At 46.4% G+C, this 27,960-nt stretch overlaps 1 protein-coding gene across 1 annotated transcript in view; it reads right to left on the reverse strand.

The window, feature by feature from the left end:
* The window catches only part of LOC126419876 (high affinity copper uptake protein 1-like), a 467,132-nt gene extending 440,411 nt beyond the window's left edge, over window positions 1–26,721 (reverse strand). The window contains exon 1 of the mRNA XM_050087126.1: window positions 26,662–26,721. The gene's annotated coding sequence lies outside the window, so the exon portion shown is untranslated. The remainder of the gene's footprint in view (window positions 1–26,661) is intronic.
* Between the last annotated feature and the right edge of the window lie 1,239 nt (window positions 26,722–27,960).

Consider the following 27,960-nt stretch of genomic DNA (forward strand, 5'->3'; position numbering starts at 1 on the left):
GTGGGCGTCTGCCATGCACCACTGAGCAATAATTGAGGACCGTGTACGGGAGGATTACAAGTAAACTTTCAAACCGCTGTAGAAATGACAGCACTGGTCTGAATGACTTCAAATCGCAACGGAATATTATCGGATAAGGGGGAAAAAATAGTGTGAAAATTGATGAATAGATGGCGCTGTATGTGTCAGAATACGTAAATGGAAAACCTGTCATGCGCACGACCCATTAAAGTTGACATAAACACTCCGGGTACAAGGCTTTTCCTCCTTTCGCGTCTGCGACGTTCGCCATGACTGTCTCATTGCAGGATTGCGCTCTGTCTGTAAAGCTGTAGTACAAGAATGATGACTGAGCAGACGTCGCTCTGCAGAAGGGCGTTGGTCCGATGACTGCCGTGGGTCTGGAGAAAATGATTCGGAAATTCTAACAGACGGATTCTTTTGGGGTGCAACCTGGTACAGGGAAGAAACGAATTGATTCATCAGTAGCAGCAGTGGCCAGAGCAATGCAGGAGGAGACGAGCGGTGGTGTGAAAACGAGTAATGCACGGAGAATTGCCCGAACACTGGACATACCCGTGAGCACAAAGCATAAAATCCTACGAAACATCCTTCTTTGCCATCCATTCAAAATTACCCATGTGCACAAGTTGCTTCCTGTTGACCTGCCAGCAAGAGAGACCTTTGCTTTAGAACTTCTTGCTCGCATGGAAGTGGACAAGAATTGGCCGTGGAAGATTTTTTGGGCACACGAAGTCCACTAGCATCCGACAGAATATGTCAATACATAGAACTGTCGAATATGGGCAACGTAAAATCCACACGCAAATCAACCAGTACCACTTCATCCTGAAAAGGTCACAGTGTGGTGCGGGTTTCAAAAAATGGTTCAAATGGCTCTGAGCACTATGGGACTTAACATCTGAGGTCATCAGTCCCCTTGATCTTAGAACTAATTAAACCTAACTAACCTAAGGACATCACACACATCCATGCCCGAGGCAGGATTCGAACCTGCGACCGTAGCGGTCGCGCCGTTCCAGACTGAAGCGCCCAGAACCGCTCGGCCACACCGGCCGGCATGAGGGTTTACGGCATCATTTAACATAGGGCCACATTTTTTTTGAAGAGACAGGTGTTTCCGGTACTGTTCAAAATGTTCAAATGTGTGTGAAATCTTATGCGACTTAACTGCTAAGGTCATCATTCCCTAAGCTTACACACTACTTAACCTTAATTATCCTAAGGACAAACACACACACCCATGTCCGAGGGAGGACTCGAACCTCCGCCGGGACCAGCCGCACTCCGGTACTGTTACCTGTACCGTCACTGGTAAGCGCTATGAGTGTGTTTTGCGCAACCACATCATTCCAGCTCTCCAACAGCGTGGATGTGTGGATGGGATCAATTTGATGCAAGATGGCGCACCTCCGCACATTGCAAATCCAGTTAAGCAGCTGCTGAAGCGTCTTCTCGGAAGTGCTAGAATTATCAGCCGCCGTTACCCTACAGCCTGGCCGTCCCGATCACCTGATCTTAATCTGTGTGCTTCTGGCTGTGGGGCTGTCTGAAAGATGTGTTCAGTGTTCCGGTTGCAAACTTAGCTGCATTGAAGGCACGCATTGCGCAACTCATTCTGAATGTGACCCCGGAAACACTTGGATCAGTTATGGAACACGCTGTTTCTCAGTTTCAACTCGTTACAGAAAACGGTGGACAGCATACTGAACATGTTTTGCGACAGTCACACGAAAATTAATAATCCGATTTGATTTTAATTGATGGATTTTGTGCGGCTTTTGGTCTCAGGACAATCACAAACCGATGTCATTGACGTTTTCCATGCGGTTTTCGGCCTCAGGACAATTAAAAACCGATGTGATTGATGCTTTTTATGCCGTTTTTGGCCTCAGGACAATTAAAAACCGATTTTTCCCAACCCATGTATTATGATCTTGCCGTGGTGGATGGGCTTACGTAACTAACAGTATCACACCTATACACCCATGTACACTGAGTAGTACAGTTTGTTTAACGTCAAACGTGCACCTTAGGCATTGTTGTATGATTCATTTGTTATTTGTAGTCGACCAGTGCTTACAGGGCCATCTATTGCTACATTTTGCAACTACTTATTTTTCTTCTGCCATAAGTTTCCTCCCTTCTCCGATAATATTCCGTTGCAATTTGACGTCATTCTGACCAGTGGTGTTATTTCTACAGCGGTTTGAACGTTTAACTTTAATTATAATCACCCTGCAGGCTATCAAATTACACTTTTTTGTTTCACAAAACATCATTGCATCCTCGATCGTTTACATAAAAAGAACTGAAATGTCAGTTAGGTGTTGAAAACAAAGTGGAAACAATCATTTATCTCGACATCCTGGGTGCTTTTCATTGGACTTTGAGAGCAATAACATGTGTGCCCTCCGCGAGCGTTTATCACTGACTGTGATATCCATTCCCATTCTTCGATGAGAGCCAATGACAGTTCTTGGACGGTCTATGGTGGAACAGGATGACCAGGAACACGAAATTCCAATCACCAACTTTCTCCTCCGAATGCGAAAATATTTTGTTGACACCGACCTACATAGGGAAGAACGACCACCACGATAATATAAGGGAAATCAGAGCTCGTACGGAAAGATATAGGTGTTCATTATTTCCGCGCGCTATACGAGATTGGAATAATAGAGAATTGTGAAGGTGGTTGGATGAACCCTCTGCCAGGTACTTAAATGTGATTTGCAGAGTATCAATGTAGATGTAGATGTAGATTCAGATTAAACCACTCGGTGAGGGCTTAATCGCGCAATTCCATCAACTTGCGGGGTGTTAATATCAGCGTTTTACCCATTGTTCTAGGCTCCGCAAATTTTCTTTAGGGTTCAAGTCATGCGATTTTGCAGGCCAATCGAAACGTAATATGGTGGGGGAGTGTTAAGAAAACCAGTCACGTTTCTTCCAGCCCTATGAACTCTGCTGTTGTCGTCTTTGTGTGCCTGTGTGGGCAACGGCCTCCTGAGAGGTAACCTACTTCAAATGAGCATTTCACACAGTTCCCGTCGCGATGTTCTCTCATTGAGAGGTTGGGACGGACTCTCATTCTCTGCCGGCAGCAATTCCTGTCGGATTTGGAAGAGATTTTGGTTCACAAGCGGTGAAACGCGTCCCCGCTCCCTTTCAATAAGGAACTTTTTCCGACCACAAATCTGACGTCGTGTTTCGTGGTGACGTGTGTTACTCCCTGCCTGTACACATGTTGAATAGTCCGCCCCAAAACATCAACAAATCCAGCAATTTCACACACCACATGCCATGGCCACGGACAAACACTACGTCCCCTTTTTGCCCCTCTGTCACGTCCTCAAATTTACTCATGTTATCGTATAACGTCCGCTGGTAACATAAACTGATCGCTACTTTCTTATGCTCACGTGAAGGCAGTGCGCGCTCGATTGAAGCAGGTGACTCGATTGCTGCGCCGTCTGTAAAGGTTTAACGAATCATACAGGGTGTTACAAAAAGGTACGGCCAAACTTTCAGGAAACATTCCTCACACACAAAGAAAGAAAATATATGTGGGCATGTGTCCGGAAACGCTTACTTTCCATGTTAGAGCTCATTTTATTACTTCTCTTCAAATCACATTAGTCATGGAATGGAAACACACAGTAACAGAACGTACCAGCGTGACTTCAAACACTTTGTTACAGGAAATGTTCAAAATGTCCTCCGTTAACGAGGATACATGCATCCACCCTACGTCGTATGGAATCCCTGATGCGCTGATGCAGCCCTGGAGAATGGCGTATTGTATCACAGCCGTCCACAATACGAGCACGAAGAGTCTCTACATATGGTACCGGGGTTGCGTAGACAAGAGCTTTCAAATGCCCCTATAAATCAAAGTCAAGATGGTTGAGGTCAGGAGAGCGCGGAGGCCATGGAATTGGTCCGCCTCTACCAATCCATCGGCCACCGAATCTGTTGTTGAGAAGCGTACGAACGCTTCGACTGAAATGTGTAGGAGCTCCATCGTGCATGAACCACATGTTGTGTCGTACTTGTAAAGGCACATGTTCTAGCAGCACAGGTAGAGTATCCCGTATGAAATCATGATAACGTGCTCCATTGAGCGTAGGTGGAGGAACATGGGGCCCAATACAGACATCACCAACAATACCTGCCCAAACGTTCACAGAAAATCTGTGTTGATGACCTGATTGCACAATTGCGTGCGGATTCTCGTCAGCCCACACATGTTGATTGTGAAAATTTACAATTTTATCACGTTGGAATGAAGCCTCATCCGTAAAGAGAATATTTGCACTGAAATGAGGATTGACATATTGTTGGATGAAAGTGTACCCGTGGAGGCCAATCAGCTGCTGATAGTGCCAGCACACGTTGTACATGGTACGGAAACAACTGGTTCTCCCGTAGCACTCTCCATACAGTGACGTGGTCAGCGTTACCTTGTACAGCAGCAACTTCTCTGACGCTGACATTAGGGTTATCGTCAACTGCACGAAGAACTGCCTCGTCCACTGCAGGTGTCCTCGTCGTTCTAGGTCTTCCCCAGTCGCGAGTCATAGGCTGGAATGTTCCGTGCTCCCTAAGACGCCGATCAATTGCTTCGAACGTTTTGCTGTCGGGACAAGTTCGTTCTGGAAATCTGTCTCGATATAAACGTACCGCGTCACGGCTATTGCCCCGTGCTAATCCATACATCAAATGGGCATCTGCCAACTCCACATTTGTAAACATTGCACTGACTGCAAAACCACGTTCGTGATGAACATTAATTTGTTGATGCTACGTACTGATGTGCTTGATGCTAGTACTGTAGAGCAATGAGTCGCATGTCAACACAAGCACCAAAGTCAACATTACCTTCCTTCAATTGGGCCAACTGGCGGTGAATCGAGGAAGTACAGTACTTACTGACAAAACTAAAATAAGCTCTAACATGGAAATTAAACGTTTCCGGACACATGTCCACATAACATTTTTTCTTTATTTGTGTGTGAGGAATGTTTCCTGAAAGTTTGGCCGTACCTTTTTGTAAGACCCTGTATATGCGCGAGCACGGGGGAGATTAATGTTTTGCCGAGTTTATGTTCTAGTCAGTTATATGGAATCATCCCAGTAAGAGAGCTCGACGTGGAGACGTAACAGAAAGGCAGAAAGGAACCATCGTGTTTGGATGTGAACGTGACCACACCTTGAATAAAGCTGCCCAATTTGTTGATGTATCAGCGCTCACTGTGCAACGTGTCTACAACTTCTGGCGTGCCATTTGCGTCCACTTAACATGGCTTGAGAACAGTCGTAAAAACATCCTAAGAGCCAGGGGTCGCAGACGGGTGTCACCACTTGTCAACGGCAGTCGGTTTCGAGCTGACAGGGACTGCTGTTCACCGTGAATGCAGGTCGGTCGTTGTCAACTATAAGAGGTGATCAAAGTGATTCCGTTCGAAGCCCGTACAGTCCAGAATCGATATTCCAGTCAGGCAAAATCGCCATGAGCGTTCAGGAAATCATCATACCGACGCACCGTGTTGAAGATTTCCTAGAGGCCGAAAAGCTTACGACCACTAATCAGCAAGGTTTTAGAAAGCATTGCCCGTGTGCGAGCCTTATCTCACATGATATACTGCGAATTATGGATGAATGGCAAAAGACACATTTCTTATTCTCGATTTCCGAAAAGTATTTGACATTGCACCCCACTCCAGACTGCTAATGTAGGTATCAGCAAACGAAATAGGTTCCCGGGTTGTATGGCTCTAAGACTGCAGTGATAGAACCCAGTATGTTGTCCTTGACGACGAGTGCTTATCAGAGACAAGGATATTGTCACGAGTGCCCCAGGGAAGCGTGATATGCCCGCTATTATTTTCTATAGACACAAATGATCTGGCGGGTGGGCAGCAATCTGCGGTTGTCTGCTGATGATGCTGTGGTGCACGGGAAGGTGTCGAAGATGAATGACTGTAGGAGGATGTAAGATGACAGGCAGAATTTCTAGTTGGTGTGACGAATGGCAGTTTGCTGTAAATGTAGAAAAATGTAAATTAAAGCGGACAAGCAGACAAAAGAATCCTATGACGTTTGAATACAGTATTAGTAGGGCACTGCTGGACACAATCACATCGATGAAGTATCTAGGCGATACAAGATGAGTCAGATAAAATTTGTTGCGCCTGGCTCTAAGTGTAGAAATATTTAAGTTTATTATGCGGATGAGCAGGAAAAGTAAATTCGTATTGTTCCTATACAGCATTAGTAGTGTCGTGCTTGACACAGTCACGTCGTTTATACTCGTATATTTGGGTGTAACGTTGTAGAGGGATATGAAATGGAACGAGCGTGTGAGGATTGTGGTAGGGAAGGCCAACAGTCGTCTTCAGTTTGTTGGAGGAATTTTAGGAACAAGTGGTTCATCTGTCGCATTTCATGTGCTTGGTTCAATAAAAGCCGCGCGGAGTGGCCCAGCGGTTTGAGGCGCCATGTCACGGAGTGTGCGGCCTCTCCCGCGGAAGGTTGGAGTCTTCCCTCGGGCGCGCACGTGTGTGTGTGTGTGTGTGTGTGTGTGTGTGTGTGTGTGTGTGTGTGTGTTTCTTAGCATAAGTTAGTTTAAGTAGTGTGTAAGTCTAGGGACCGATGACCTCAGCAGTGTGGTCCTTCGGGAATTCACACACATCTGAACATTTTTAGTTGAATAAAACGTTACAAATGACAACTGCCATCTGTGTACCTCAATTGAAAACAGTGGGACACGATACTCAATTCCTTCTGAGGAATCACCCGACTCGGTAATACTTGACATAGCCAACAGATGGAAAATGATTTTAATTGTTGCTTGTACTGAAAGCGACGATCTGAATACATGCAATAAAATCACAGGTACCGCCTACATCAAATTCTGTAAAGGAGACCGCGTGTAGGAGGCTAGTGCGATCTGTTCTTGAGAACTGCTCTAGTGTATGGGATCCATATCAGATCGGATGAAATAAAGAAATCGAAGCAATTCAGCGGCGGGCTAGTAAATTTGTTACCGGTAGGTAACACGCAAGTATTACGGACATGGTTCGGAAACTCTAATGGGAATCCCTGGTGGCGACGTTCTTTTCGAGGAATACTACTGAGAAATCCACCACATGGCCCAACAGCGTCTGTTCAATTTACTGCCGTATCTGTGATGTTGTGGAGAGGCATCTATGGGGACAGCCGTACGGATATTGTCGTTGTCCATGGTCACCTTACTGCCATGCACTACATCGAACAGATGCAGATGGACCATGTGGTAGATGCTGCTTACAATGCTGGCCCTGAATTCCTTCTAATGCCAAGACCCATGTGGCGGGCGTCAGCAGCCGGGACATTGAAGTAATGGAATGGCCGGCGATAGGTTCCGACCGTAGCGGTAGCGCGGTTCCAGACTGTAGCGCCTAGAACCGCTCGGCCACTCCGGACGGTGAATGGGTACTACAAGGTGACTCTGTAGACCCATACAGAGCATGCCACGTAACGGTCATGCAGTAATAAACGCTCACGGAGTGCATAGAAATTATTGAAGCTCTAAAAGTGCAGTTCAACAGCCCCTGGATGACGGGATGAATTATTGTTTCCAGTCCTTTCCGACACCTGTCGGATATTTCAGTTCTCTTTACGTAAATGATCGAGTCCATGACGATGTTTCCTTGTGTACTTAATTTGTGAAAGATATACACTACTGGCCATTAAAATTGCTACACCACGAAGATGACGTGCTACAAACGCTAAATTTAACCGACAGGAAGGAGATGCTGTGATATGCAAATGATAAGCTTTTCAGAGCATTCACACAAGGTTGGCGCCGGAGGCGACACCTACAACGTGCTGACATGAGGAAAGTTTCCAACCGACTTCTCATACACAAACAGCACTTGACCAGCGTTGCCTGGTGAAACGTTGTTGTGATGCTTCGTATAAGGGGGAGAAATGCGTACCATCACGTTTCCGACTTTGATAAAAGTCTGATTGTAGCCTATCGCGATTGCGGTTTATTGTATCGCGACTTTGCTGCTCGCGTTGGTCGAGATCCGATCACTGTTAGCAGAATATCGAATCGGTGGGTTCAGGAGGGTAATACGGAACGCTGTGCTGGATCCCAACGGCCTCGTATCACTAGCAGTCGAGATGACAGGCATCTTTTCCGCATGGCTGTAACGGATGGTGCAGCCACGTCTCGATCCCTGAGTCAACAGATGGGGACGTTTGCAAGACAACAACCATCTGCACGAACAGTTCGACGACGTTTGTAGCAGCATGGACTATCAGCTCGGAGACCACGGCTGCGATTACCCTTGACGCTGCATCACAGATAGGAGCGCCTGCGATGGTGTACTCAACGACGAGCCTGGATGCACAAATGCCAAAACGTCTTTTTTTCGGATGAATCCAGGTTCTGTTTACAGCATCATGATGGTCGCATCCGTGTTTGGCGACACCGCGGTTAACACTCATTGGATGCGTGTATTCGTCATCGGCATACTGGCGTATCACCCAGCGTGATGGTATGGGGTGCCATTGGTTACACGTCTCGGTCACCTCTTGTTCGCATTGACGGCACTTTGAACAGTGGACATTACATTTCAGATGTGGCTCTACCCTTCATTCGATCCCTGTGAAACCCTACATTTCAGTAGGATAATGCACGACCGCATGTTGCAGGTTCTGTACTGGCCATTCCGGGTACTGAAAATGTTCGACTGTTGCCCTGGCCAGCACATTCTCCAGATCTCTCACCAATTGAAAACGTCTGGTGAATGGGTCGAGCAACTGGCTCGTCACAATACGCTAGTCACTACTCTTGATGAAATGTGGTATCGTGTTGAAGCTGCATGGACAGCTGTACCTGTACACGCCATCCAAGCTTTGTTTGACTCAATGCCCAGGCGTATCAATGCCGTTATTACGGCGAGAGGTGGTTGTTCTGGGTACTGATTTCTCAGGATCTATGCGTGAAAATGTAATCACATGTCAGTTCTAGTATAATATATTTGTCCAGCGAATACCCGTTTATCATCCGCATTTCTTCTTGGTGTAGCAATTTTAATGGCCGGTAGTGTATTTATAATCTGGTAACATATCCAGTTCTCAATTATTGCTCAATGCAGTGTGGCGGACGCCCGAGGTCATCATCCCCTAATTCTTACGAGCAGCAGAATTAAAACCATATCAAAGAAAAAGTAAACAAAAAGTAGTTCGTTACATACGAGCCCGCAGTAACGTGATCGTTACATGCCGACACGCGCTGTTTTGCTGCCTGACACAGAGCACTCTGAATCGTTTGGCAAAGGTACGCGCACAGTCGTAAGTCTGTCTGCCAAAGAGTTATAAACCGAGTGTTGCGCCTGACAGGTGTGGTTGGCAGGAGGAGCAAGTGTATAACAGGCTGGAGGAAGCTAGCTGTGAGGCAGTAGGCCGCGGGGCGGCTGTCAGCGGGCCTCGTGTGTCCCTTGGGAGCGAGCCAAGCAGCCGGCGGGCCATCTGTCCGCCGCTGGGCGAAACCTGCTGGCGGCAATTAGCGCGGCAAAAAGACCGTGCCGCGCCATAGTTCCTCAGCTGTGCAGGCCTCGGAACGAGGGGGCAGCCTGCGTGCGATGCGAAGCACTTCCAGCCCTGTCCGCTTGCTGACTGCCACATGAGGAACATGGATCTCCTACACACTTAGCTCAGTACTGTAAGCGGTACAGCCACTTATATGAAACACACCAGGAATTACCAAAGAGCCACAACAAGAAACACTCAGGGATGCAGAGTAATGAGAACTATTGGACAAAGTCACAGATCAAATCTCCTGAATCGAACACACTGTCTATAAACAAAAATGAGGCCTTCTCGTCATGGATTTAGACAGACAAATGGGTTAGTACAGATGCCAGCAAAACGAACTCCTCTGCCACTAGCACCAATGACCAGACAAACGATGAATAACATGTAACACGTACACAACATTAAATGACGACATGAAATGAAATGATTGCGTGCCATTGATCGCCGGTAGGCCCCATCCGGGGAAGTTCGGTCGCCGAGTTGCAAGTCTTATTCCAGGTGACGCTACATGTGCGACTTGTGTGCTGGTGATGATGAAATGATGATGAGGACAACATAAGGTCCACGGGCAGACAAAATCTCCAACCCGACCGGGAATCGAACCCGAGCCCACTGTGTGGCAGGCCAACATTTTACCCCTGAGACAAGCAGTAGGACGGACATTAAATGATGAAATAGCGACACACAGACAAATTAGAACAGAAACCAGTGACCCTGTTAAGTAGGACAGCCAATTATTGAGCTACGCTCCACGTAAAACATGTATTTAAAACTGCAGTCTGACAAAATTAGCAAAGGATGAATGGAACATAAATACCCAAATGGATTAACCCTCCCAGTATCAAGGTAGGCGGGGGGTGGGGGGTACTATACGCCCATCTTTTACACTACTGGCCATTAAAATTGCTACACCACAAATATGACGTGCTACAGACGCGAAATTTAACCGACAGGAAGAAGATGCTGTGATATGCAAATGATTAGCTATTCAGAGCATTCACACAAGGTTGGCGCCGGTGGCGCCACGTACAACGTGCTGACATGAGGAAAGTTTGCAACCGATTTCTCCTACACAAACAGCAGTTGACCGGTGTTGCCTGGTGAAACGTTGTAGTGATGCTTCGTATAAGGGGGAGAAATGCGTACCATCACGTTTTCGACTTTGATAAAGGTCGGATTGTAGCCTATCGCGATTGCGGTTTATTGTATCGCGACATTGCTGTTCGCGTTGGTCGACATCCAATGACTGTTAGCAGAATATGGAATCGATGGTTTCAGGAGGGTAATACGGAACTCCGTGCTGGATCCCAACGACCACATATCACTAGCAGTAGAGATGACAGGCATCTTATCCGCATGGCTGTAACCGATCGTGCAGCCACGTCTCGATCCCTGAGTCAACAAATGGGACGAAACTTCCTGGCAGATTAAAACTGTGTGCCGGACCGAGACTCGAACTCGGGACCCTTGCCTTTCGCGGGCAAGTGCCCTACCAACTGAGCTACCCAAGCACGACTCACGCCCCGTCCTCACAGCTTTACTTCTGCCAGTACCTCGTCTCCTACCTTCCAAACTTAACAGAAGCTCTCCTGCGAACCATGCACAGCTAGCATTCCTGAAAGAAAGGATATTGCGGAGACATGGCTTAGCCACAGCCCCTAGGCATGTTTATTCTTTGTAATGATTTTGTATACCAGATTCCGTAATTGTTTTAAATTTTTCAGTAAAATTTAACCAAAAATTTAAGTGTTGGTCGTGAACTGAACTGTGAATAACAGCCAGCGACAGTTAACGAAATTTTTATGTTTAAGTAGCCCTACCTTGGTGTACACATTATGGAAAATGCCTGTATTGCTAAGGTGATGCTAAGAGATATTTTTACGTCCTGGGTCCTACCTATGCATCACTATCTACTTACAGTGTGACAATTATTGAACTATATGACACAAAACATAAATTAGTTGCAAACTACGGCGTGAACATACTTTATTCAACGTAAACGTCACTACATATATTCGGATTCAGTTTATCACATGTTCGATAAGCGTGGCATTGTTGGCGATGATGTGGCGGAGACGAATAGTGAAATTCTGCGTGACCAACTGAGATGTCACACAATCGATTCAGTCAATGACCTCCTGAATGCCTATTTTCAGCTCAGCAATGGTTTTGGAGTTATTGCTGTACACCTTGCCTTTATATAGCCCCACAAAAACGAGTCGCATGTGAGCAGATCCGGAGGGTATGGCGACTAATCGAGGGACATGCCAGTGGCCTCTGGGTACCCCAGAGGAAGAATGCGGCCCCCAAAGTATCCTCCGGGGCATCAAACACTGTCCAGCTTTGATGGGGTCGAACTCTGTCTTTCATGAACCACATCTCGCGTTGCTATTTCTAGAGTTAAGACACGTAAAATGAAGAAAAAAGAGACTCACAAAAAACGACACTACATGTTGAAATAGAAACACACAAATAAAATACACTGAAGAGCCAAAGAAATTGGTACACCTGCCTAACATCGTGTAGTTCTGCAGGGCTGTACATAAATCCGTAAGAGTACGGGGGAGGGAGGGGGCGGTGAAGAGGCGGTGAAGGTCTCTTCCGAACAGCACGTTCCAAGGCGTCCCAGATACGCTCAATAATTTTTATGTCTGGGGAGTTTGGTGGCAAGCGGAAGTGTTTAAGCTCGGAAGACCATTCCTGGAGCGTCTCTGTGGCAATTCTGGACGTGTGGGGTGTCGCATTGTCCTGCTGGAATTGCGTGTCGCATTGTCCTGCTGGAATTGCACGTGTCTGCCGGAATGCACAATGGATATGAATGGATGCAGCTGATCAGACAGGATGCTTACGTACGTGTCACCAACTAGAACAGTCCCCTGATGACATGCATGGTTCACGGATTCATGAGGTTGTCTCCATACCTGTACACGTCCTTCCGCTCGATACAATTTCAAACGAGACTCGTCCGATCCGGCAACGTGTTTCCACTCATCAACAGCGGTAATGTACGTATTGACGGAGCTAGGCGAGGCGTGAAGCTTTGGGTCGTGCAGTCATCAAGGGTACATGAGCTGGCCTTCGGCTCCGAAAGCCCATATCAATGATGTTTCGTTGAATGATTCGGACGATGACACTTATTGATGGCCCAGCATTGAAGCCTGCAGCAATTTGCGGAAGGTTTGCACTTCTGTCAGGCTGAACGATTCTCTTCAGTCGTCGTTGATCCCGTTCTTGCAGGATCTTTATCTGGTCGCAGCGATGTCGGAGATTTAATGTTTTACCGAATTCCTGATATTCACGACACTTTTGAAATGGTCGTACGAGAAAATCTCCACTTCATCGCTACCTCGGAGATGCTGTGTCCCATCGTTCGTGCGTCGACTATAAAACCACGTTCAAACTCACTTACATCTTGACAACCTGTCATTATAGCAGCAGTAACCGCCAGATATTTGTAGTCATACACAGGCATTGCTCACTGCAGCACCGTGTTCTGCCTGTTTACATATCTCTGTATTTGAATGCGCATGCCTGTAGCAGTTTCTTTGGCGCTTCCGTGGAAAATAACTCAACACAGGTAACCTAGCTAATTAACGTACATACAGTGCAAAAGCGGTAACAAAACGCAGGTATTAGAAGAGTTATGCGACAGATGAATCGAATCGTGACATCCAAGACGTGAAATATGTTGTGTATTAAACTAACAATGGGATGATGCACTGCCCAGCGACGTACGGTTCAAGGATACATTCACACACCATTTCTCTGGGCGGCGCTGGTGAAGGGACAACTATAACCAGCACTAATGTATCCTACCTTTTTTTATTTTCTTCTTCAAAACTAAAAAAAGGTATAATTTTCCATTTCGATGTTTCATGTATTATAATATCAAGAAGTAATCACAGCTGTATTTTATATAAAAGAGGACGAAAGAGCTCCACGCAGCCCCACCTCCACGTGGTGCTATGTGGACAACGGTGTCCGCGACCTCGGCTGCCTAGCTAAATTTCGCTGTGCGATGGAGGTCGGTGGTGCCGGCTAAATGTAATGACGTCACCAATTTTACCTCGTATTTTAACGAGATAAAAACACACTTGTAAGATATCAGGCCCAGCAATCGATTACACGCGAAGATTTGGGTCATAATTCTGACAGCAAATAATTATGAGTTTCTACTCATACAGCTTTTAAATTGTGCGCGCAAAGGTTGTCACTAGCTCCACACCACTGCACGCGCGTAACGGCCGAATGCGAAGTGCTGTGCTGCGGGGCGAGTAAGAGGACTGTGCTGATAAAGCCGATGAACCAATAACATGTAGTGCAGCAGCTCTAAAACTGCTAGGAAATAAATGTCAAAACGCAATATTCACACATCGGAAAAGTAGAGCTTCTGAAGTCGCAACTGGTAAGCATCGCTATATGCGGTTATTGAACAACTCTTATAGTGCCTTACAGTATCGTTGCAGAAATCACAGACAATTTCACGAATGAAGACGTGCTACACTCCTGGAAATTAAAATAAGAACACCGTGAATTCATTGTCCCAGGAAGGGGAAACTTTATTGACACATTCCTGGGCCCAGATACATCACATGATCACACTGACAGAACCACAGGCACATACACACAGGCAACAGAGCATGCACAATGTCGGCACTAGTACAGTGTATATCCACCTTTCGCAGCAATGCAGGCTGCTATTCTCCCATGGAGACGATCGTAGAGATGCTGGATGTAGTCCTGTGGAACGGCTTGCCATGCCATTTCCACCTGGCGCCTCAGTTGGACCAGCGTTCGTGCTGGACGTGCAGACCGCGTGAGACGACGCTTCATCCAGTCCCAAACATGCTCAATGGGGGACAGATCCGGAGATCTTGCTGGCCAGGGTAGTTGACTTACACCTTCTAGAGCACGTTGGGTGGCACGGGATACATGCGGACGTGCATTGTCCTGTTGGAACAGCAAGTTCCCTTGCCGGCCTAGGAATGGTAGAACGACGGGTTCGATGACGGTTTGGATGTACCGTGCACTATTCAGTGTCCCCTCGACGATCACCAGTGGTGTACGGCCAGTGTAGGAGATCGCTCCCCACACCATGATGCCGGGTGTTGGCCCTGTGTGCCTCGGTCGTATGCAGTCCTGATTGTGGCGCTCACCTGCACGGCGCCAAACACGCATACGACCATCATTGGCACCAAGGCAGAAGCGACTCTCATCGCTGAAGACGACACGTCTCCATTCGTCCCTCCATTCACGCCTGTCGCGACACCACTGGAGGCGGGCTGCACGATGTTGGGGCGTGAGCGGAAGACGGCCTAACGGTGTGCGGGACCGTAGCCCAGCTTCATGGAGACGGTTCCGAATGGTCCTCGCCGATACCCCAGGAGCAACAGTGTCCCTAATTTGCTGGGAAGTGGCGGTGCGGTCCCCTACGGCACTGCGTAGGATCCTACGGTCTTGGCGTGCATCCGTGCGTCGCTGCGGTCCGGTCCCAGGTCGACGGGCACGTGCACCTTCCGCCGACCACTGGCGACAACATCGATGTACTGTGGAGACCTCACGCCCCACGTGTTGAGCAATTCGGCGGTACGTCCACCCGGCCCCCCGCATGCCCACTATACGCCCTCGCTCAAAGTCCGTCAACTGCACATACGGTTCACGTCCACGCTGTCGCGGCATGCTACCAGTGTTAAAGACTGCGATGGAGCTCCGTATGCCACGGCAAACTGGCTGACACTGACGGCGGCGGTGCACAAATGCTGCGCAGCTAGCGCCATTCGACGGCCAACACTGCGGTTGCTGGTGTGTCCGCTGTGCCGTGCGTGTGATCATTGCTCGTACAGCCCTCTCGCAGTGTCCGGAGCAAGTATGGTGGGTCTGACACACCGGTGTCAATGTGTTCTTTTTTTCATTTCCAGGAGTGTATATACAGGGTGTTTGGGGAGGAAAGTTCAATATTTTAAACAGTGATAGTATAAGTAATTCTGAACAAAAAATGTTATATGAACATAGGTCCGCAAATACTTCATCAGGTAGGTATGAGTATTGAAAGGAACTTTAATTCTGCAAAATTGATGTGCACAACGTGAACGTATACGCAATGCAACTGGATCGTAACGTGATTTCCTTGCAAAGAATGCTAGGGTACATGCCATGTTTACGCTATGCAACCTACTACGTATTATGGTCATGTGACGTACGTAGTACAATCAACCATTGTTTGCGCAGTTGTGCCGTGTAAGCCGCATTGTGTGGTATACCGGCGACGGATCGGTTAGATGTAGTGTATCGTGTTAACTGCGTTCGTACAAGTTCTGCTAACAATGCCACATGTCTACAGTAATGAGGCCGGCCGCGGTGGTCTAGCGGTTCTAGGCGCGCAGTCCGGAACCGCGCGACTGCTACGGTCGCAGGTTCGAATCCTGCCTCGGGCATGGATGAGTGTGATGTCCTTAGGTTAGTTAGGTTTAAGTAGTTCTAAGTTCTAGGGGACTGATGACCACAGATGTTAAGTCCCATAGTGCTCAGAGCCGTTTGAACCATTTTTGTACAGTAATGAGGAATACGCAGATATGGTGTATGTTTATGGCTTATGCGACGGTAGTGCTACCGCCGCAAGAGGAGGATACCACAAGGGCTTTACGACTCGAAGATTACCTGATCGCAGGGTGTTTACCAAATTGTTTATCACTTTGCGTGCAACAGGCTCTCTTCCAAGTAGACATTTTTCGTCCGAGCGTGCACGTCAACAGCCGGCCGGGGTGGCCGAGCGGTTCTAGGCGCTACAGTCTGGAACCACGCAACCGTTACGGCCGCAGGTTCGAATCCTGCCTCGGGCATGGATGTGTGTGATGTCCTTAGGTTAGTTAGGGTTAAGTAGTTCTAAGTTCTAGGGGACTGATGACCTCACAAGTTAAGTTCCATAGTGCTCAGAGCCATTTGAACCATTTTTTTTTTTGGAATTGTCGCAAGCGTTAGCGAAGTCCCAGTACGAGCATACGAAGAACGTCCCCGTGTATGAATGTCCCACAGACATGTGTACGGGAAACATTAAATTGCGCAAAACCTGTGTCCGTTCCACATACAGCGTGCCCAAAGTCTCCACGTTGGCGACGTTCTATTACTGGGTAATTGAGAATAGTCATTTGCTTGCATATATACTATTCACTGACTAAGCCCAGTTTTCACGACATAGAATAAACAACACACGCAATAATTATAGACTCGGGAAAATACACACGCTTCAGTGGATAGCAATTTCCATGTTCGTTTTGCCATAAATGTTTGGTGCGGCATGATCGGTAACCTTTTGATAGGTCCATTTATTATCAGTCAGCGATTGACGGAAGAGAGAAGTACCCGCATTTTTTGGAAAATTTATTTGTGGAACTTATGGAAGACGTTCCTTTAGCCAAGCGAACTGGAATGTACTGTCAACATGACGGTGTCCCTCCAGATGTTACCTTACGTGTGAGGGACCATCTCAACCGCACCTACCCTAATCGCTGGATTGGCCGTGGCGGTGCTGTTAACTGGCCTCCAAGATCACCTGACCTCACACATTTAGATTTCTGTTTATGGGATTGGATGAAATCAGAGGTGCAGAAAGTGAAGGTAAATACACGAGATGAACTGCTTCGTTGCATCATGGACGCTGCTGAATTGATTAGGAACCAACCACAGGCAACTGAACAAGCAACACAACATACTATCACTAGAGCGCAAAAGTGGAGCAGCGCGGAGTGGCCGCCCGGTCTTAGGGCGCCATGTCACTGATTGCGCGGCCCCTCTCGCCGGAGGGCGTGGGTGTGTGTGTGTGTGTTGTTCTTAGCATAAGTTAGATTTAGTAGTGTGTAAGTCTAGGGACCGATGACCTCAGCAGTTTGGTCTCTTAGGAATTCACACACATAAATACATACAAAAGTGCATTGACGTTCACGGCGGGATATTCGAACCTGTTCTGTGAATTGTACAACATCTGTACGATAAGTGTTGAAGCCGTTTGTAAAAGACGCGGTACGTCTTTTTCAACTGAATAATGTCACATGCATGTGTTAATGGATTATGTATTAATGCAAAATAAATTAAGATTATGTAACATGTGTAACATAACTGTACGTCTCTGTAACACTGTTTTCAAGAAAATCACGTTACGGTCTAGTTGTATTGCGTTTACGTTCACTTGTGCACGTCAGTTTTGCAGAATTAAAATTCCTTTCAATACCCATACCTCCCTAACGAAGCATTTGCGGAAAATGTTCATATAACATTTTTGTTCAGAATTACTTATACTATCACTGTGTAAAATATTGACCTTTCCTCCCCAAACACCCTGTATAAGGGATCTGTTCAAAAAATTCCGGAACATTCTTAATTTCGTGCCAATGGTGTGTCGGAGCGAAATGCGGTTGGCATCCCTGCACACGCCTGTGTTTAGTATTTAACTTCCGGAAGTTTCGCTGTTGTACGTCTGTTAGTTATTGTTCAGTGTTGTATTGTGCAGAACGTTGTGTGGGCAAGTTCGCAAATTTCCAGGTGGCAGAGTTAAAGAAGCAGGTCGTCTGCTTTAAATTTTGCGTAAAACTCGAGAAAACCTTTACAGAGGCACAATAAATGATGCAGGAAGCCTCGGTGTTGAGTGCTTAAGCCGTACTCGGTGGTTCACACGGTTTGAAAACGGTCGGACGGAAGTTAAAGGGGGCGCTCGTTCAGGGCGCCCTACGACGCCCAGCGGCGACGTTCATGCTGGGAAACTCAACGAAATAGTGAGTGCCAATGAAAGAGTGATTGTCCGGGAGATTTCAGAAGATTGTAACATTTCAGTTGGATCATGTAATGAAGTCCCGACGCAGCATCTTGGAATACTTCGCCGGCCGGCGTGGCCGAGCGGTTCTAAGCGCTTCAGTCTGGTACCGCGCGGCCGCTACGCTACGGTCGCAGGTTCGAATCCTGCCTCGGGCATGGATGTGGGTGATGTCCTTAGGTTAGTTAGGTTTAAATAGATCTAAGTTATAGAGGACTGATGACCTTAGATGTTAAGTCCCATAGTGCTCAGAGCCATTTGAACCATTTTTTGGAATGCTTCTATAAATATAATTTTTTTTATTTATGTTTTGGTCTTTTTCGTACCTAAAATTTACACACACAGAAGAGAGATAACAGTATGCAATATTAATTATGTTTGATATTTTACAAACTTTGCCTTTTTTTATGTGCTTGGGCAAGGCATCTTTGTCCGTTATGTTAATTATGACCACATCGGACTTCGTATTTGAGATCAGCACCCGAAGACGTCGATGGTTCGTGGTGGACGACTATCTTTTCAATTTACGGATCCTTTCTTTGCCAAGCCACCAAGACACTCAACAATCTTACAAATAACTAGTGACACAAAATAAAACATACATGGATTAATAATAATTATGTTCTGAGATAGAAACATAGTTTAAAAACACACTTACATCATGTGATTACGAGTGCCAGTGATTGATTGCAACTCGTGAATAAAACATTGAAATAATACAATGCTAATGGCGGTGTGCCACACACGTCCGATCTATACAGGACCTATCAAACAAAAGGTAACCTACACTTTCGTCATCTGACGATCGTAATTCTTCCTCTGTTTTCCAGCGGCTGCAGGCAATGCTTACACAGCCGTGGATTTCATCTGTGGTTTTTTAATATATATTTATTTTTCAACTTATAACTACGACTTTTTCCTAAATAACCACACAGCGTGCAAATCTGCCTTTAAACTTCGTCTTGCCGTAAAGTTCGTCCCACAGCTCATGAGTGAAGACCAGGAAGACCTTCGCCTCGCAATGTGTGAAGAGCTTTTGGATCGCGCAAATGAGAACGAAATGTTGTTTAAGAGAATCATTACTGGTGATGAGATGCGGGTCTACAGTTATGATGTTGAGGCCAAGGTTCAATCTTCACCATGGATCGGGAAAGGTTCTCCAAGAATAGAAAAAGCTCTTCAGGCCAGGTCACATGTGAAAGCCTTGCTGCTAGTTAGAAGGATAGGTTCATCATGAATTCGTGCTACGGGGACAACCTGCTAATCGATGGTACTATCGGCACATGTTGCGATGCCTGCGAGAAAATATGAGAAGGAAACGGCCTGAAGTGTGGCGAGACAGTTCACGGCTCATGCATCACGATAACGCACCCCTGTTGGTATGTGAATATGGCACAAAAAACAAAATCACTGTTCTGCCTCATCCTCAGTACTCTCCAGACCTGGCCCCTGCACATTTTTTCTTATTTTCAGAGTTGAAAACCCCGTCGAAAGGACAAATATTTCAACGATAGTCGAGATAAAAGAAAATTCACAGACGGCACTTTGCGAAATTCAGCAAGTGGCGTGCAAAGACTGCTTCAGGAAAAGGAAACGGCGTTGGGAGCGGTGTATCAATTGTGGAGGAGAGTATTTTGACGGATACCATGCACAATAAGTAAAAAATAAGCGTAGAAAAATGTTGTGGACAAAGTTCCGGATTTTTTTGAACAGACCTCCTAGAGGAAAACAGTGGACTAACGCTCGACGCTTCTTCACGTGAGGATGACGATAACGATAATGAGGCTGTCCCTTCACCACCATTATCTTCGTCAAAAAGCTTCATTGGTACAATAGAGCAGGGATGCAAAAACGAGGACGTGATTGACGATGAAGCTTGCTGAAGAAGCGAGTGACAAACAACCGGTGGGCGCGAATGTTTGAAAGCAGTAAATTCAGAAGGTCACAACTGCGTACTATGCCAATTAAGCGCAATTAATCACAATATCTTGCAAGTAAGAGATCAAGTTGGTGATGTTTCTTTAGTAGTGGACACACAACATTCATCCGATGGCGGGCCCTATTTACTGAAATGTAGCCGCTCTCTGGCTCTGAGCACTATGCGACTTAACTTCTGAGGTCATCAGTCACCTAGAACTTAGAACTAATTAAACCTAACTAATCTAAGGACATTACACACATCCATGTCCGAGGCAGAATTCGAACCTGCGGCCGTAGTGATAGCTCGGTTCCAGACTGTAGCGCCTAGAACCGCACGGCCACTCCGGCGGGGAGCCGCTCTCTCTTTCTCTCTCTCTCTAGAAAAATAATAATAAATAAATAAATAAATAAATAAATAAACGTCTTGTCGGAGAGTAAAGTGTAGTAACTACTATGGAGGTCATCTGAGGTGTCGTGCCATTCCCAAAAGAAAAGACATTGCAGAAAAATGGTTAGCCACAGTATATTCGATTGTTTCCAGAGTGATATTTCACAGTGCAGCGGAGTGTGCGCTGACTGGAAACCTGCTGATGGATTGAAAATGTGCGCCCGACGGGGACGCGGACCTGGAACACTTGCCTTCGATTCCCAGTGTGACACACAGTTTTGCACGTTCTGCTGTAAAGTGAAATTTCATTTTCGACACATATCTATGTTATGAAGTTGACCCGTACTCGTACGACAGTTTATTCGGAACAGTGTCCCCATTTAAGACGTGTTGCGTCGGTGGAACGCCCACACGTAAACCCGACTCGCGCTGCAAATCAGTATGGAACACGTTTTGCTGAATTCGGAGAGCAAAATTACATCAGGCGGAAACCACAGCCAGCAACGCACTTTGCATAATCAAATTGGAGGAAGGGAGTGTGGTGGAGGAAAGGGTGCAGGATCCGCAGTGGGGGTAGCGGGGACGAGACGGCCTGTTTGCCGAGAACAGAGGAGGAAAGAAATACTGGAAGGGCGGTGGGCGGCCTAAAGGAACTGTAAATAACCGCCCGCGACCTGCGCCAGGGAAGAACACACAGATCGGCGGTTTGGCCCGCTCGCCTCCACGTATATTACACTCGGAGCACCCGCCGCGTTTCCCGTACCGCTCACAGGGACAACTCCTCGCGCTCCGCAATTTTCCAACTCGTCCCGCCAGAATATGGCAGCCAGAGCGCAAACAGTCCTTTGTGTCGCGTTCCGGAGTGGCTGTTTCCAGTGGGACTCCAGAAGTCCCCGCTGGCGGTTCCTCTCACTGCGAGCGTTTCTAAGGAAAAGTCGGGGTACACACCTTAACTCGCCTGTATTACTTTGCTGAAGGGGAGACTTCAACTTCATCAGAAACGAAACATCTCGGATTTGTAATGAAACTGCTGAATGGTGCACTGTCATTCTCTACTGAAGAGCTGCGCGGGATTAGCAGAGCGGTCTAAGGCGCTGCAGTCATGGACTGTGCGGCTGGTCCCGGCGGAGGTTCGAGTCCTTCCTCGGGCATGGGTGTGTGTGTTTGTCCTTAGGATAATTTAGGTTAATCAGTGTGTAAGCTTAGCGATTTCACACACATTTTTTTTTCTACTGAAGAACACGGTTGACTACACTAGTATACAACACGATCCAACAAAACTTCACATACAGTAATGAGCCGTGGTAAAAATTGCTGTTTTGAAGAGCGCGCCGCAGCGCGTAATGTGAAGTGGTCGCCCTCCGTTTCTGGCGGTGGCACCGCTGTGGCAATCGCAGCTTTGGTGTCTCCCTCTGGTGGGAAAGGGGAAAGGTTGCTTGTTCACGTGCATTTAAGGGGCGCTATAAGCTTGCCAGTCGGTCAGTCGCGGTCAGTCTGGGTGAGTCTGGAGTCAGTCTGGGGTCAGTCTCTCGTCCCCAGCTTGCTAGTCTGCCTCTCGTCTGAATTTGTGGCGCAGAACTCAACGATTGGTCGCCCGGTCGAGGGCTTATTTCCTGCATCTGAGTCTGCTCGAGTTGCTCAGGCAACGGTCATTGGGGGTTGGATCGATCGGTTGGTCGGTCGCGCACTGAGACACAAGATGACTGGTCCGCCTTGAGCGTCGGCGCATGTGAGGTCGCCACGTGAGTCCAGTGGGCCTCGCCGTATAGCGAGGGGTAGTGGCTTCGCGGCCGACACAAGAGCAACAGGAGTCAACCCACGACATCAGTCTGGCCGGTACGAGCTGCGACGCCGTGGTGTAACTGGTTCTCCGAGCGCTTCTGGGCCCCTTCATTTACCATCTTGTGGAGCTTGGCTCGGTCCTTTCCTGTTGCAGGGATGTCGTTTTGCCAGTGTACGTGTTTCCTCTGCATGGTTGGGTCTGAGCCAGTATTTCCGCCGTCGTTTGTCCGGAAGTGAGTGGGAGACGCACCAGCAGTGTAGTCGCGACGGAGCAGCAGTCGCGGTCGAAGCAGCGGGCAGTCGGTCGGTTGGTGCGGACCAGGAAAGACGGGAGATCGGCGCGTCTTCCTGCGTCCGTTGAAGCGGCTGGCAGCGGACGGTTCGTGAGAGCGATTTGGGAGTGCTGCGCCAGGTCTTCTCGAGAAATCGCAGTTTATCAGAAGTTAAGTGATTGGTGATATGTTGTGTGATTTACTATTGTTAAATTCTACTTGTTTTCTTGGTCAGTCTCTCGTTCCCGGCTTCCTCGTCTGTCTCTCGTCCGCATTTGTTAGGTATTTAATGTCTGTTTGCCGTTCGGAGCTGCCTCTGTCATGTTTGTCGGATTTGGTGTGTTAACGAATTTATTGCTTGGAGTGTAACGGCCTATCATCTTGAGAGGCGGTATCTGTGTACTGTAGAGCATCTTAACTGGCTAACCTTGTAGAATTTTATATAAGATTTTTTTGGGCTTTTATTTAAATGATCATTTTAGTATATAAAGTTGCCATCCTTTCACCGTAAGACTTTTCTTAGAAGCTAAAATCAAGTTGCACCTTCGGTGGCAAAATTAATATTTTAATTTTAGTGTTTTGTACCATTTCCATCCCTCCTATGGGGTACATAGTTTGTGTGCTTGTGTGAATTGTTAGAACTTTTAGTTTAAAGTAATCTGGAGTGTTGCATATGTGCACCAGTGTAGTCTTTCAGAGGTTGTTGTGAGCGGTCGTAACTACGGCCGTGAGAAAAGGGAGCGGCAAGGTTCTCAGCCGGAAAGCTCATACAGTCAGAAATTTGTTTCTTTCTGCCTCTGAATAAATTGTAACTTGATATTTAGAGAGTGCTTTCCGATTATAATTTTAAATCTGTTTCTTTTAAAAAATACTTTAGTCACCATTAAAGTGAATAAATTACCATTTGTTTATGATTTCATCAGTTACTCCCTGGCAACTACTTCCACGCTCACATAGTGTGATTAAATGTGTTAATGTTCTTGATGAATCGCTAGTAAATAAAATAAATTAATAAGAATATTCTTTGAAAATGAATTCCACGGTTCAAGTAATATTTTTTACATCACATTAACATATGTATTAGTACAAAACCGCATGTAGAAAGTGTGCTTGCACTCAAGTGATGTTGATTCAAAATTGCCCCGTATACTTTGTATTTATCTGTGTAATTGATTTCTGCGAAAATATTTACGTTGAAGCCACAGGAGAATTTTTTTATTATATCTTTGATGTAATGGGTTTGGCGAGAGAGAGATTACCATTCTGGGCACGCACATGTAGTGTGTGATGATGTGCACTACGTGTTGAGTGGATGTGATTAAAATGTGGTTGGTTCAAATGGCTCTGAGCACTATGGGACTTAACATCTATGGTCATCAGTCCCCTAGAACTTAGAACTACTTAAACGTAACTAACCTAAGGACATCACACAACACCCAGCCATCACGAGGCAGAGAAAATCCCTGACCCCGCCGGGAAGATTAAAATGTGGAAAGCTGAAACAAAAACTGCTATGATTTCATTTAAGGCGCTGTCCGCCCCGATAGCTGAGTGGTCAGCGTGACGGATTGCCGTCCTACGGGCCCGAGTTCGATTTCCGGCTGGGTCCGGGATTTTCTCCGCTCAGGGACTGGGTGTTGTGTTGTCTTCATCATCATTTCATCCCCATCCGGCGTACAGGTCACCCAATGTGGCGTCTAATGTAATAAGACCTGCACCAAAGCGGCCGGATCTGCCTCGCAAGGGGCCTCCCAGCCAAGGACGCCAAACGCTCATTTCCATTTAAGGCACTGCACAAATGTGTTTAAAACCAAGGAAACAACTTTGCAACCAGGAATATCATTCTATCAGACGAAACTATGCCACTTACGAAAACAAGAAGTAATGGAAAAGCACAGAAAATTAGTAAGAACAAAATTATAAATATTTGGATTTGAATGCAAGACAGTTGTAGCCTCGATGTTTTATTTCCTCCCAAGCAAATGAGAAACATCAACGCAAACCAGATCGTATCAGCAGTTAGTGAGGTTTGCTAATTAATACGCTGCCTGCCAAAAAAGTAAATTGCCCAGAAAAAGGAGGAGGAAACTAAATTAAACTTCACGGCCTGAGAGGATATGTGATGTTATTTCAGCGATTAAAAAATCGAGTAATGCTTACAAAGAACTTGGCAATTTGTACCCCGTTATAAATATAAATTTGTACCTTCTCTGGCCTGGAGCGCGGCCTTAGATATGATGCGACAGCTCTTCCTTTCTTACCGTCTACGTGTACGGTTACATCTGTTACATATGTTGTGTCGACTGCGGTAATGCTTAATTAATAATGCATTGATTAATTGTAACACAGTGTCTTTCCGAACTTAAGGTAACAGTGGAGATTGGGAGATGATTTAATATGTTACAGTCAACTGCATCAGGCGCGAAGACACGGCGAAACTTCGAGCCAGTGACACCTGATGCAGCGAAAGAAGAAGAAATGTCACATCTTCAGATACTGTTACATGCTACGAAATGGTATAACAACCAACTACATAGAAAGTTACATCTTCAGAGTGATTCGATTTACTGTTGGAGAACCTTAGCTTACTTTTACTACGTCTATGTGTGTACCCCGCCTTCAGTTCCTGTGTGTGATTAGCATCCGAGTCAGTGTCTGTGTTCGTAATGTGTCGTTTACTATATACTGCTGATCAGTATTCTAGTATATGGCCTCTCCTGTTTGTATGCCGCATGTACTACTCTCGATGCTTCGTCTGCTATGTTGTTTACAGAGTTCCAATCATTTTGTCTGCGTATTAACTGTCCTATATCTTGGGTCCCTAAACTCGCCTGGAGCGAGTCCTCCCGCGGGCATGGGTGTTTGTGCTGTTCTTAGCATAAGTTAGTTTAAGTAGTGTGTAACTCTAGAGACCGATGACATACGCCTCCCTCTGGAATTCACACACATTTGAACATTTTTTGAACATCTGGCCTGCATGCATGCTGGACTACAACTGTTGTAATTGGCCTTTGATATCCTCGACAATGGCATGGGACGGAGCTAACGTCCGAGGTGGTACATCACATGTTCTGTGGAGGACTGATGTGCGGATCTTGTTAGCGATGGAAGTACGTCAACATCGCGCAGGCAGTTCGTAGAGACGTGTACCATGTGTAGGTGAGCATTGTCCTGCTGAAAAATGGCATCACGATAGTGTCGCATGAGAGGTAACACATGAAGATGCAGGATATCCGTGACGTGCCATTGTGCCATAAGGATTCCTTCAGTCTCAACCAGCCGTGACCTGAAGTCATATCCAATGGCTCCCCATTACATGACGGCAGGAGTAGCACCACTTTGGGTCTCCAAGCCACTGGAAGAGTAAAACTTCTAGCAAGGTCGGCGATAGTCATCCGGGTTAGTGCAGAACTAAGATTCGTCGATGAACACAACACGACGCCATTCATCAGCAATCCATGCCTCCCGGTTACGTCACATCCCCAAATGGAGCCGTTCGTGTTGTTGTGTTAAGGCAGCCTATGCGTGGGACAGTAATTCCACAGTCCAGCTGCTGCTGGTCTCCGACCAAAAGTGTGGGGTGACAAAGAATGTTGTTTGGGGTCCATTATTTATTCCCGTATGTCAGGCGTAGATGTGAATGGATTGCAATGTGATTGGAGCACCATGTGGTGGTCCTCTTTTGTGTTTATCAGAAACGGTCGACTGAAACCTTGATGACGAGGATGTCTGTCCTCACATTCCCATGCAGCAAATATCGGGTCTCTGTCATATCAAAATGTCCACTAATCTGGATATTGCACGATTCGACCAGCTGGTCACGTGGACATCACAAAAACGTCTCTTTCAAACAATATCAGATTTTGGTAAAGGTAATTCACACGAGTATGTGGCATCTCTCTGCCCTTCACAGTGATCATGAGGGCCCGGATTTTAATGACCTAAAAACAGAGAAACATAGAAGCATTTATGGCCTGAAACGTAGATAAATATGACCATAAAAATTAAGCATGACGTTATATAAATTTATTTAAAAACATTCTTGTTGATTTTTTATATACCATATAATACAAATTCACGTCTGAAGAAATAATGAGTACAGTACTTACTTTTTGCAGTGTCTGAAACTGACTAGGATTTATTTTTGAAATGTCTGCACTGTCTGAAAAAAAACACGAAGTACAGCGAAAACAATAACACCTATCCAAGCAACAAAACAAAGTTTTTACTATCGCAGACCACTTGCTCAAAGTAATCCAAATTATGAGACCTTAATTTTTCCCGGCGAATTGAATGTTCAAATTACTTAGAGGTTTGCTGCCGGGTGACGTCGTCGACCACCGCCGATATTACGACAGGAGCGCACCCTGCCATTCTCAAGGCACAACTGCAAGGAGGAAGCAATGTGCACGGGAATTTAATACCTCGCTTCACAGAGGAGAAAGAAGGAAGATACCACACACAGAAAAGGACCGCAGGGTCAACACACAACCAAAGATAACCAACATCAGAAATATCGATAGTACTGTTAATCAACAGGTGAGGTAGCACTAATTCTGTCCCTCTGTTTTTTGATGAGAGACAGAGCCGGATTCCAAGCAGCATTTAAACAAAATCCACCATCTTTAAGTGCTGTTTGGAATCCGGCTCTGTCTCCCATAAAAAACAGAGGGACTGAATTAGTGCTACCTCACCTGCTGATTAATAGTACTTTCGATATTTCTGATGTTGGTTATCTTTGGTTGTGTGTTGACACTGCGATTACTTGTTCTGTGTGTGGTATCTTTCTCCTCTGTGAAGCGAGGTATTAAATTCCCGTGCACATTGCTTCCTCCTTGCAGTTGTGCCTTGAGAATGGCAGGGTGTGCTCCTATCGAAATATCGGCGGTGGTCGACGACGTCACCCGGCAGCAAACCTGTAAGTTATTTAATCCAAAGTATTTGGCACGTCCTGTCAATCTTCAGTTTCTGCAGAGTTGCACTGGATCACAAGGTGCATTTTCAGGTTTTCCATTATCCGACATGTTGAGCTGCCGCTGAGGATAGTTTTGTACCAGGAAACGCACCTCTCGACATCACAGGACGTAACAGGAGCGCTTCTGAAGGCGGCGAGGTCAAGAAGGCCAGTTTTGGTTCATTGTTTTCGAATGTTGTGGTATTCCCTAAAAGATTGACAATTT

This window comes from Schistocerca serialis, chromosome 9, assembly GCF_023864345.2.
Source record: "Schistocerca serialis cubense isolate TAMUIC-IGC-003099 chromosome 9, iqSchSeri2.2, whole genome shotgun sequence".
In the NCBI taxonomy this organism is placed as follows: Eukaryota; Metazoa; Arthropoda; class Insecta; order Orthoptera; family Acrididae; genus Schistocerca; species Schistocerca serialis.